This window comes from Tursiops truncatus, chromosome 18 (assembly GCF_011762595.2).
Source record: "Tursiops truncatus isolate mTurTru1 chromosome 18, mTurTru1.mat.Y, whole genome shotgun sequence".
NCBI lineage: Eukaryota > Metazoa > Chordata > Mammalia > Artiodactyla > Delphinidae > Tursiops > Tursiops truncatus.
In genome coordinates, this window is record NC_047051.1 from 2,123,079 (window position 1) to 2,136,813 (window position 13,735).

The following is a 13,735-nucleotide window of genomic DNA, read 5'->3' on the forward strand; positions in this document are numbered from 1 at the left end:
GGGAGGGCTCACACCAAGGAGTACTTCCAAGAACTTCTGCTGCCAGTGTCCTTGTCCTCACAGTGAGACACAGCTACCCCCCGCCTCTGCAGGAGACCCTCCAACCCTAGCCGGTAGGTCTGTTTCAGTCTCCCATGGGGTCACTGCTCCTTCCCCTGGGTTCCAATGCGCACACTGCTTTGTGTGTGCCCTCCAAGAGTGGAGTCTCTGTTTCCTCCAGTCCTGTCGAAGTCCTGCAATCAAATCCCGCTAATCTTCAAACTCTGATTCTCTAGGAATTTCTCCTCCCATTGCTGGATCCCCAGGTTAGGAAGCCTGACGTGGGGCTCAGAACCTTCACTCCAGTTGGTGGACTTCTGTGGTATAAGTGTTCTCCAGTTTGGAGTCACCCACTCAGCAGTTATGGGATTTGATTTTATTGTGATTGCACCCCTCCTACCATCTCATTGAGGCTTCTCCTTTGTCTTTGGATGTGAGATATCTTTTTTGGTGAGTTCCAGTGTCTTCCAGTTGATGATTGTTCAGCAGTCAGTTGTGATTCTGATTCTCTCACAAGAGGAAGTTGGGATTTTCGAAATTATTAACGAGGAAGTGGAAGAGAGTTTGCACTACCAACAGAATGATTGCAGTCCACTTGATGTTTCAAGTAGCTCAAGGACCCTCCCTTGACTCAGCACCTCAGAGACACTCTTCGTGGAGTGAATCGTGACCACACCGTGTATGCGCTCGCCACCCCTCTCTGTAGGATGACAGTTCCCAGGTTGGGCATATAGAGATAATAGACACACCATCCATTAATGTTTAAGGAACAAATATGAGTCTGAGGATGTGCTAAAGAGCACTCTTAAAGATCTTAATTAAATGGAGGAAATAATCTTTTACTTATTTTGAAGCATCCCAATGAGACTTCAACATGAACTTTAGCATCATTGCTTTAGAACGTGCCTGCTTTTGTGTATAAAGGCATATTTTAAGGTACTAGAACTTCTTCCAGAACAGGACACAGGATGATTTAAGAAGGAGAAAGTGACTGGACTTATTATGGTGATCATTTCACAATATATACAAATATTGACTCATTAGTTTGTACACCTGAAGCTAATATAATGTTGTATGTCTGTTATGCCTCAATAAAAAGCCAAAATGTCAGATGCAGAAACGAATGAAGATCAGTGAAAATGATAAATATGTGTGTAAGTACAAGCATTTACTATTTAAATATTTAAATCAGATATACACAAAAATAGCATTTAAATTTACTTGTGAAGATATTTTAAATATTCTGAAGTCCTTACATTAACTGGCAAAATAATTATTAACATTTGATTTTAATAAGTCATGAACACATGCTCTAATATCTAAGGTGATCATTAAAAGAACAGAGCAAAGGATAAACCAATCAAATTAATAGTGAGAAAATAATGGATAAATAAAATGGAATGGATAAATAAAATAAAATGGAGTGTTTATTTTTCAATTTGAAATTGGGATAAGGGAGAGAAAAATGACTCAACAACTGGTGATGCAAATAAAGAGTATGTAGTAGTATGGCACACTTACTCTCAAATTATACATAATTACAACAGATATAGATGGATTATATACTCATTATAAAAGACAAAGATTATCACAATGAGTATTTTTTAAATGTCGAAGTATACTATAAACGTATGACAATGTTATCGAAAACATCATGCTAGAAAGGTTGGAAGTAAATCGTTGGAAAATATATGCCATGCAAATATCACCAAGAGAACTTGTATAGTGATTCTTCAGACAAAATATTCTTTAATGGAAAAGGCGTTATTGGAAGCAAAAAGTGTTGCTACATATTGATAAAAGGTCGTGTATTTATATGCTCTTCAGAGCATGGCTTTATAATGAATAAAACAAAATTAATAGAGCCAGAGGACCAATAGATAAATCTACAGTGGTAATGAGAGATTTTAGTAGATTTCTCTCAAACTGATAAAACAAAAGATAAGAAGTGAGCAGATTTTAACATTATGATTAAAATGAACTTACCGACCATATATAATCCCCTGCACCAAAAAGTGTAATACACAATTTTTTGAAGCACACATAATATTTTTAAAAATTGATCATATTTTGTGACCTGAACTCTCCAAATTTCACCACATTGAAACCATATAGACTATAGTCTTTGATTATGATTTAAGGATGCTAGAAATTAATAACAAAAAGATAATTAGAAAACACTTATATTGTGGTGCGTTGAGAAATATACCACTAAATAACCCCTATATCAGGAGAGACTGACAGATTGGGGCTCTCCAGTGGTCTTCTCCCCAGTAAAACTTGTGAAAACTAATTTTTACAAAACCCAAACATTTATAAAATTATTCTAAGGGTAAGTAGGACAAATGCAGGAACATCTGTTTAAGAACATCAATAAAAATTCAGTGAGAAGGGTATGAATTGGTGATATTTAAACCCAGACTGCTGCTCCCTCCCTCCACCTTTTGAGGTGGGCACTCACTCCAAGCTGCAGCCCAGAACACAGGGGAGCCTCTCTGCTCTCAGAGGGCTTTCTTCCCAGGAGGAGAAGGATGTCATTGTTTTCATCCTGCCCTCAATTACCTGTTGCTGAGCCTAAGTCCCGGGTGAGTGTGGTTGAGGAGTGAGGAGCCCCCTCCCACAGCCCCCCTTATGGAATGGAGGCTCTCCGTTGGGTGCAGTGTGCTAAGATTGCTGGGACCCTGGTCCCCCTTTTCCAGGTTCATGAGGTAGTGGATATATGCCAGGAGAGACGAGCAGAGAGGTTCATAGAGAAGATGCAGAAAAAAATGTTGAAAAGAACGATGGTTTAAACTTTCCAAAATTTATTAAAAACAATAACCTACACATCCAAGAAGCTTACAGAATTCCAAGTAGGATAAACACATAGAGAACCGCAAACAGACATACAAAAGAAAAAATGCTGAAAGTCAAAGATGAGGAGGAAATCTTGAAAACTACAAGAGAAAAATAAATCACTGCTTACAAGGGAATCCCAATAAGATTAACAGCCAATTTCTCAGCAGAAACAATGGAAGCCAGAATACCATTGGATAACATATTCAAAGTGCTCAAAGGAAAACAACTGTCAACTGTGACTCCTATATCCAGCAAAACTATCTTTCTAAAATGAAGGGAAAATAAAGCATGTCTCAGATAAACAAATACTGAGAAAATTTATTGCTGGCATACCTAACTTACAAGTAATACTAAAGGAAGTTCTTCAGGGTTAAAGCAAGTGGCCAGGGTTGTTAATTTGAATCCACATGAAAGAAATGAAAAACACCAGTAACTTAATTATGTAATTATTAAAAATGATGGAAGTGCGCATTTTTTCTTCTTTCTTCTCTTAATTTTATTTTAAAAAGCAATTGTATAGTATAATATGTATATAATGTGTTATTGAGCCTATAACATACAGAAACATAATATATGTGTTACATTTTCCAGTAACATTACAAAGGAGGAGTACAGTTGTTTTGGGCTAAAGAAATGACTATAAATTAACAATTATAACAATTATAACAATAATTATAACAATTTATAACAATTAATAATTGTAACAATTATTGTTATAACAATTATAACAATAATTATAACAATAATTATAACAATTTAATAATTATAACAATTATAACAATAACAATTGTTGGTTGTTATAATTAATAATTATAACAACCAACAATGTTGGTTTCATAACATTAATAGATACAATATGTACAGCAGTATTATCACAAAAAAGGAGAAAAAAAGGGAATAAAGCTATATAGGAGCAACATTTCTATATAACACCAGAATTAAGTTAGTGTAAGTCAGAAGCTGATTCAGATAAATTAAGATGTATATGATAAACCCTAAAATTACTATTAAAAATAACTTTTAAAATAGTTTAAAAGTCATTAAAGAAATTAAAATGCTCCATTAGAAAAATACTCAGTACAAAAGAAGGAGGAAAAGAAGAATTAAAAAGACATGGGACATATAGAAAAGAAAAAGTAAAATGACAGGCAGAAATCCACTATGTTAATAATAATGCTAAATGTGAATGGATTAAATAATCTCATATCAAAAGACAGAGATTGTCTGATTGACTACAGATAAAACAAACCATGTACAGCTACATGCTGTCTTCAGGAGGCAGTCCAAATTCAAAGATTCAAACAGATTGAAAGCAAAATGATAGAAAAAGACATATCATGCAAACAACAACCACAAGAAGTCTGAAGAGCCTTTACTTTTATGATATAAAATAGACCTTAAAACAAAAAAAGTTACGATAAAGAGGGACATTTAGCAATGATAAAACAGTTAATACATCAGGAAGGCATAAAAATTATAAACATGTGCACCTAATAGCAAAACACCACAATACATGTAGTAAAAATCACAGAAATGAAGTGAGAAATAGGTAATCAAACATGAACAGTTGGAAACTTCAATAACCCACTTTCAGTAATGGATGGGACAATTAGATAGAAATTCAGTAAGAAATTGGAAGACTTGAAAAACACCATAAGCCAACTAGATCTAAATGACATCTAAGAACCTTCCGCCCAGCAACAGCAGAATACACATTCTTCTCAAGTGCACATGGAACTTTCTCTGGAATAGAGAATACTCTGAGCCATAAAACAAACCTCAATAAATGTAAAAGAACAAAATGAATACAAGCTGTGTTCCCTGATCACAATGGAATGAAATTAGAAATCAATAGCAAGAGAAAATTGGGGGAAACTCGTGAAATACACTTCCAGTGGGTCAAAGAAGAAATCAAAATGGAAATCAGAAAACACTTTGAGATAAATGAAAATGAAGGTACGATATACATAAGAGTTCTAGGAAGTAGGTAAAATAGAGGGAAATGTATAGCTGTAAATACCTACATTAAGAAAGGGAAAGATCGCAGTTCACTATCCTAATAATCTATCCTAAGACACTGGAAAAATAAAAGCACACTAAGCTCAGGTAAGCAGAAGGAATAAAATAATAAACATCAGAGCAGATATTATTTCAAAGGAGAATAGTAAAACAGAGAGATAATAAATGAAGCCAAAAGCTGATTCTTCGGAGAGATTGAGAAAACTAACAAACATTTAGCTACAAAAATAAAAGTCTCAAGTTACTAGAATTTGAAATGAAAGAAGAGACATTACTACTAATCAGAAATAAAAAGGATGAAAAGGAACACAGTGAACAACTGTGGGCCAACAAATTAGATAACCTGATTCCTAGAGAGACACAAACTATTGAATCTGACTCAAGAAGAAACCATCTAAGTAGACCTATACCATACGAAGAGATTAAAGTAGCAATCAGAAACTACCCACAGAGAAAAGCCCAGGCCCCCACGGCTTTACTGCTGAATTCTACCAAAGATTCGACGCAGAATTATTACCAGTTGCTATAGTCTGAGGGGTAATAACTACTGATACCAGTCAAAACTCTGACCGTGATTTCCTAAGAGACATTTTCCATTTATAGGCGCACCTCAGCACACACTGTGTATTGTCATTCTAATTTCTTTCTTTAGATGCACAGCCGTGAAGAGTAAACTCTGGCAGCGTTCCTGCTGATGTGAGGTCAGAGTGCTGAAATACTGACTTCACTCTGGAAACATGCATCATCTTTACTTTATCCAGCATCCTCAATGCTGCTGTTTGTGTAGATAGATGGTATCCATGTCCTGACGTAAATAAGCAGGGTGGAATGTTTCCTTCAGTACAGGTGTGGTTTGTATTGATCTGTCCCCTAGTCTCAGTTCCTCATGACCCTGCCCATAAATATGAGATTGCTGTCTACAGCCAGGTGTCATCTGTGGCCGTGTGGCCACACACATATGCAGATGTGGTTTGCACCCAAGGCTCTGGTCTCATAATTCTACCCTCCTCTCAACCGAGCCAGCCAACAAGAAATAACCTGTGTGAGTCACATGTCTAGAAATTCTTCACTGTGATAATGCAGTTTCCTGAAGGAGAAACAACAGATACCCTTTAATACAAATAAAAACAAAATAAAATTTGAGCTGTCAAATTCATATAAGCTTTCACAGAAGAAAAATGTCCTTTGAGTCTTAGAGTAATGCTATTTTAGGAGGTGCATTATGGGACCACAAGAGAGGTGAAGTTGGATTACGACAGTCTTGTCTGATTCTAGTAATTTGAGAACTTCCAAATTTAAATCTTCTGCGCTGAATTGCGCCTTATAATCACATTGTAGAAAAACAAGGTGATTCTGACAAACCAGTTCTTAATTTGGAAGCCTTCTTCCTTGTGTAATGTTCCTGTCAAGCTCTTTTGAATGTTGTAGAGTTTTAACAAAGCACAGCACAGTGTGTGGGGAAATGGTATTTCCAGTGAAACTCTACCCTGCAGGGGCGAAGTCTGTGATACTGTGAATTTTTCATGGGATTTTCTAATAATGAACATGTTTTTCATTCTCAAAACTCTAGTTACCACACAGGAATTTGCCCGTTAATTACAGTGTGAGCGCCTGCTATTTCCTGATAGCCCTGTAGATAGCACAGTTGGCGTATTCCACACTGGAGCTCTCTGCCAGATTCCTGCCCAATTACAAATGAATCGTAACGACAGAAAGATGACATGATTTTATATTCCGAGAACTGCAAGGAGATCTGAGAATGTCAGGTAACATGGTAATTACGTTTAAAGTAACTTGGTAATTCAAAAAAATATATTACTAAGTAATCTGCTGAAGCATGTAGTTATTATGTGGCTACATGTCTCTCTCCATTATGTTAGCACCAAATTATGGGTTAGAATTCCTATATCTACCTTTTCTACTCTCTCAACAAAAGATGCCGAGTTGAAACGCTGGTGAGGGGGTGGAGTTTTTTCCCTACTACAGTTGACAAAAGAATGAAAGTTTCAAGCACAATGCAACATATAATTTCTTTCAAGCTTCTTCTTAAGCCGACATCTAAGCAGAGCAGGGAGGCCCTCTGGAAGACTATTTCTGTCATTTTGAAGCTGCCGTCATGTTCTGCTGGTGGAAGAAAGCAAGAGAGGGTGTCATTCAAAGCCCTCTTTGCCGTGGCCATCCAGGGCTTCATCTGAATGTCTGCAGAGATGAAGCCCTCTGGGCATCCCAAAGGATGCCTGTTACCCTCGGGCTGTAGTCACCACGGACACTGGCAGACTCTTCTAAGTCCCCAGGAGGTGGGCGTGGAGTTTATTGTAAGGTGTGATCACACAGGTTAAGGGCGTAGATTAGAATTGCGTTTGGCAAAGAGGAGTCAAAGGAATAAATACATACATTCAATAATACCAACGTTTGTTTCTGGGAAATAATGCGAAAGGGAAGGCAGGTAAAGTCCCTGGTGAGAATGTGTGTTCTGTGGCGAGGCAGGAGGGAGGTGTAAACTATTGGCACTACGTAAATGCTTGCTGTCATTATTGGTGCAGTTTCTAGAGTACAGGCATGTTGGAAATGCTGGGCCGTCTGTTCAGGATAGACTTTCTGATGAGAGTGGAGTGTGCCCTTAAAGCTTATGGGAATGGGAGGTAAGTCGGTGGGGGGGCAGTGAAGTCCAGGTGAGAAGCGAACAGACACCGCGAAGGATGGGACCGAGAGCAAGAGCCCCGAGTGAGAACTTTGGGGCAAACGAGAAAGGAATAAATAGGTGTTTAAATCATACTCTCTAGGTACATGGTTTTCAAAGAGCTTTTCTTTGTAACTCAGTGGCGGTTCCTGAGGGTCTGCGAGGTGGTCTTTGCTGGGTCACAATCAATACTGAGTATCCTTAAGTTTGCATCGTTTTCTCAGTTTAACGAGAACATTGGCTTAACTGTGATACAGAACTCCACCAGCACTGGTATCTCCACCATCACTCTCCTCCTCCCCGTGCTCAATTTACCTTAAAGTTTAACTTTTTAATTGAACTTACAATAACATTTGCTGAAAATGTCGGAATTTTCGTTGTTGACTGGATTATATCCAAAAGTTTTACTTTAACTGTATGACTCAGAAAAACAGCATTATTATTGAACCTGTTAACGGATTTTCTGTTTGAATTAGCAGATGACAATGATTTAAGACTTGCGTCATGCAACTATTTATAAAGTTATTCTGCTCATGGAGGAACGCATGAACTAACCACCAGTTCACTTTTTGCACATTCACTGAAAATTACGTTTGGAGATTAATTAAAGAGGCCGGTTATTTGGTCTTAGTGACAAATCTTGTTTTATAAAATAATAGGTAAACATGGAACCATGGGATGGACTGTCACCTTCGGTCAAAGTCTTTGCAAAAGTAACTACTAATTTTGAAGCAGATGCTGTTGGCTTGGCCAGGAAGTTTGCATTTTCTGCTATCAGGGTGGTCACTGATGTTCCCACTGCTCCCACAGTAAACAGTAAATGTTAATGAATACTTTGTGCAAGTGCACATCATCTTTCTGAGAAATTAAATTCAGTACTTGTAAAACAATTATTGGGTATTCATTCTCTCTCTTTCTAGCTCACTTCTGCCAGTAGAGGAGTCTGAAGCCTTGGCGTCTGTAACTACAACAGACATTAAACATGGCCCGACTCCTTGTCAGATTCATCTAAATCCTCACACTAAAGGTCAGTTTATGCCATGCTCATACCAGTTACCTTTTGTAACATGTTCTCTTTAAAGAAAAAGTACAAGACATGCCAAAGGCGAGGAAAGCGCAGTCTGAAGAGACATGGCGACCATCAGAACCAGACCCAGATATGACCCAGATGTTGGAATTATCACAAAGGGAATTAAAATAACTATTAATAATTTAGTGGGAAAATAAACAACATGCAAGACCAGATGGGTAACACCAGCAGACAGGTGAAAAATACAAGAAAGGATCCAAAGGAAATGCTAGAAATCAAAAACACGGTAATTGAACTGAAAAGTGCCTTCTATAGATTCATCAGTTGATTAGATTTAACCACAGACAGATTCAAGAGATTTGAGGAGAGATCCACAGACACTTCCAAAACTCCAACATAAAAAGAAAACTGAAAATTAAAAAAATAGAGCATACAGGAACCGGGGGGGGGGGGGCGATATCTAATATAAGTATATTTGGAACAGAAGAAATATTTGAAGAAATATGGCTGAGAACTTTCCAACACTGATGTTAGACCAGAAAACTCAGAGAACCTCCAAGCAGGACAAATACAAAATAACAATAACAAAAAACCTAGACATGCATATTCAAATTACGGAAATCCAAAGAGAAAATCTTGAAAGAAACCAGACAGAAAGGAAACCTTACTTACAGCCAGAAAATGTTGAATTTAGTAAAATCATGTTCAATTTATTAGAAATGAAATATAGGAAATTAAGCCTATAGGTTGGAGGACTTGAGCTATAGTTCAAGTGACCTACCGTCAAGTTTTGAGGACATGTTGAGGATATATTGCAGTTTAACTCATCTAATGTACGAGAGAATAATTATTGCTTTAATAAAGTTTTATTTTCACTTATTAACGGCTATGATTTTTCTAAATGTACCTTTTTACTGATCTACAGTGTTAGACGCATTGCTAGAGCTTTTGTATGTTTTAAGTTTTAGGGACAAGTACTTGACATTTTCTTCTTGTAGAGCTGCACTGTTTAAGTGACACCCAGAGGACATCTCAATCGGGAGGGGGGGGCCTTAGTGGTGTGGTCCTATTGCTGGTTATGCCCATGTGAAGCTGTGACCTCGGTGAATAGTTATTTATTATTATTTAGCTTATATAAGCCGAGAGAACTCGCTATTAGCATAGGAAGTAGAATGAAGCATACCGAAAAGTAGGGTGCTGGGTTGAAATAATAAGCAGAGATAAAGTCTTGAATTCGGACTCCACCTGTGTATTTCTGCATGGGATGGGAGAGGCAGGTTGTCTGGTTGTTGCTGTATGTGTACTGCGTGTGCGTGTTGAGGGGTGTGCAAAACAGCACCTTGGGTTTTTAGTTGCCCATGAACTTAAAAACGATCAGCCTGGCGCTGATCCCTCTTTCAAGTCTAGTGAGTCTCTGACTGTACCACCGAGGGCTGGAACCCAAGGAGGGCCTCACAGCCCTGTTTTCAGCCCCGGTCAGGCATACTGTTCGTTTCCGGGAAGCACCATTTCAAAGGGCTGTCTCTGAAGCAGTGGGAAGGATCTGGAAATTAAAAACACCATGTGGGGGAACACTTCATAAAATGGGGGCTATTCAGCCAGGATAAGAGAAGTCTCACAGTGGGATTGTTGCTGCCTTTTAAGTATCTGAAGTTCCGTCGTGTTGAATATATAATAGACTGTTCAGCTTCGCTCTTGGAAGGCAGAGCTGTGAGCAACTGTCGGAAGTGACAGAATATGGTCAACTGGCTTAATGTGAAATGGGCATTTCCAGCTTCGAGTGCTTTCAGTCAAACACCCCTGAGTTCCTCCTTTTCCAGAATAGAGGATGGAACCATGGAGTTTTCTTTTTACTGAGAGTCAGGGCTTTGCAATTGTCTCTAAGTAGCACAATAAATAGAACTTTGTGGTAAATTAATTGGTAAATCATTACTGCAGTTACAAGTTAAAACTAATTACTCTTCTTCACATGGCTCAAACCAGTCTGGTTAATTATAATAAAATATATTCCCGCGTGTATTGGGATAGGTTATGATCCTTTGTTCAAGTTTCCTAATATTTTACTTTTAAGGTGATTACCTAAAAACTTAACAAAATAATCTGATGTGAAGCAATATATTATTAAAACCCACCATTTTGAATAAACATGTTGACATTTCTTGTATGAAACAAAAAGTAGAAAAATTTTATCCATGAGCTTAGGAAAGCTGTCACCACCACATTATTTGCACACATAAGTAAGAGGCAAGGTAACTGTGATGGAATTATTCCCTCTTTTTGCCCTATAATCAGATATCTAAAGACATTTTCTAGAAAAAGGAGAGAAATGCAATGTTTGGAAGGACTGTCGTTAATATGAAGTATATGAGAAGAAATATTTTGATATGGTCGTGAGGCAGGAGGCATGATGTGGTTTCTGGTCAGAGTTGGAGAACTTCCTGCAGGGTTCTCAGAGGAGGAGATGCTCCTGGTTCCAGGCTAGAGCCCGGAGGACAAAACTAAGGGTGTTTTGGAAGATGAAATAGTGGGGAGTGTGACCTTTGACCTGGGAACTCAATAAATGGGCCTGACAGTTGGAGGGAGGGGCTGTGCAGGGCTGGTAGAGCAGCGACAACGTCAGGCGGTCCTGGAGCCGCGTGATAGGCTGGATGGAAATTCCAGCCTTCCCTTGTGCTGTCTTCAAATTCCTTAGGGTTCAACAGTCCTTGAAAGCTCATTCGCTTTCCCCTGGTCCTCCTATTCTTTAGCTCGCAAATTCACTCTCCCGAGGTAGACAGGAGGGGGGAAACATTCTTATCAGGGTGGTCCCTCCCCCTCATCCATCCCTCCACCTCCTCTCCCTCCACACGCTGAGTTCTACTCCACAGCAGTAGGGGTAACACTTCTACACTGTCACCTCCTTCCCTAGACCTCTGGGTCTGTACTTCCCCTTCTGCCCCGCTTGCCTTTATCTTTATCAAGATTCTGTCCAGGCAGAACCCTCCCACCCTTTCCTACCAGCTGAGACGGGCGTGTAAAGCCAGCCGGCAGGTCCTAAAGGCACAGGGTGCGGGGAAGGCACTGAGTCGTGTTCATCTTGCCAGAGAAGCAGTGTACGGGCTGAGCAGTTGCTTTTATGGAAACCTTGGTAACTGTCTCCTGATTGGATCATACCAGGTTATGGACCATACAACGTGGTTCAGTGTTCCAGAATTCTCCATTAACTAATGGTTGTCCAGGTCTCCTAACCACTCAAGGGCCAGATTCCCTCATTTATTTGTAAAGACTATTTTATCATAACAAATTCCTCAAATGACTGTGTGAGTTGAATGGGGTGTCAAGAGTAAAGCACACTTTGTGAACAAGACAACAGAAGTGGTGGTTATTTTTTATAACAGCCTGGCCTCATATCATTGGCCACTTCACTTTTTCCTTCTAAAGGCCGATGTAATGTGTTATCCATGATCTCTCATTATTTTCTTATTCCTGATTATGTGAACAAAGCTACAAAATAATGAAATTACGAAATTAAAGAATGGGCAATTAAAAGGTTAGAAGCCTCAGGAATACCAGGATAAAATCAAGAAATTTGAGGTCCGCATAGTGTATAGTCAACTGGTCATAAGTAGTAAGTGGGCATCACCCATCTGTTTGTTGTTTATCCAACAAACTGTGACCAAGTGCTGAGTAAGAACTAAACACTTGTGGGAAGAGGACCACATACTCTGTGTGTCTCCACTGGGAGGGACCCGCATTTGAATAATTACTGACCTCTGTCTCTCCTGCTCCTGTGAAGTGACTTAACCAGCTTGCCTGACTGGATTCTTTTCCTCTTTTCTCTCTTTGCTCTTTTCACCTTTTGAGAACGACTCTGATTATCCGTGGCTGTGACTCTGGGCAAATTCAATCCGGAGGAATAATATCAACCAGCTCACTTGGCCAACAGACGAAAGTCATGCTCGTTAACCCACATTTTATAGAAGCGAAGGTAATATCTGAGTCTCCATTTGTTTCACTCGCTTCGTTCTCAAATGCGTGTGTGGAGCGAGGGAAGGATGATTTTCGTTGCCTGCCCCTCACGCTGCAACAGGTGCTAGACTATAGATGACCATGACGTAATCTGGCCTTAAGATATTTTCTAATAGGTAGGATGAAAGAGTGAGCACAGAGAGACAATTCAGACACCGGGGTTTTGAGTCTCAGCTCTACCGTTCACTAGCTGTACGCTTTGGGGGAAAGTTGGTTTAATCTCTTTGAGGTTCGACTTCCTCATATGTAGAGAGTAATATAAGATCAAAGATAATATCGCTGTGAAAAATTTTATAAACTCTGGTGCTAAGTAAGCTGTGTCCTAGCTTGTCTTCCTCAAATCAGTCCCCTCCCATCCCTTACCTGCCAAGTCCCTACCCTGATTATTTAGCTGGACTTCCACAATACTTTCCTTGTCTCCAAACATGGATTGGACCCGTATCCTTGAAATTCACTTCCTAAATGGGGAAGCACCAAAAAGCAATGCCAGTCCCAAATTCTGTTTCTCAGCCGTTACCTGTTGCTGACCTCAGCTGGGTTCACCCAGAGTTTGTCATCGACCAGCTCCAGCCTCTACTCTTTCTGCAACTGGTTGTCCTATACTCCTGCTATAATTGTTTGTCCTATTTCCCTAGCTCTGTGCTTTTCACATCTTCCTACGCTTATTCCTATGTGTATATGCCAATATGTAATAATGTCCATAAGGCAGAATGTTGACAATTTCTTCTTGTCTTTTTAAATCGGCGAATATATGATGGTCGAATCCAACTCCTATAGTATGAGTTAGTTCGAAATAAAAATGTATGACCTTAAAACCTTATAATCCGAGTCACTCTTGGTAAAAGCAGCTGAAACTTCCATTTATAGAACTTATTTCGAAATTTTCCAGATAATGAGGGTTGAAGGGGAAACACCAAAGACTGCCTCAGGATAGCAACAAGGCCCACCTTGGGCAGCTGCAGCCAGTCGGAGGGGGCTTGATTCCTGTCTCAGACCTGAGCTGAGGCTCTGAAACGGGACCAGCTTGCTAACAATAGTGTGTGGCGCTGAGTAATTGCTAAGGGGGGAAAGACACACAGAAGAGAAAAAATAATAATACAGCATGTTATTCATATTATTTG

The 13,735-nt window shown here is 39.1% G+C and overlaps 1 long non-coding RNA gene across 1 annotated transcript; it reads left to right on the forward strand.

Moving 5' to 3' along the window:
* The first annotated feature begins 4,719 nt into the window (after positions 1 to 4,719).
* On the forward strand, positions 4,720 to 8,376 carry LOC141276971 (uncharacterized). Its single transcript, XR_012327458.1, has 3 exons — positions 4,720 to 4,833; positions 6,467 to 6,662; positions 8,236 to 8,376. It is a non-coding gene; the product is annotated as an uncharacterized lncRNA (long non-coding RNA).
* Positions 8,377 to 13,735: the final 5,359 nt, after the last annotated feature.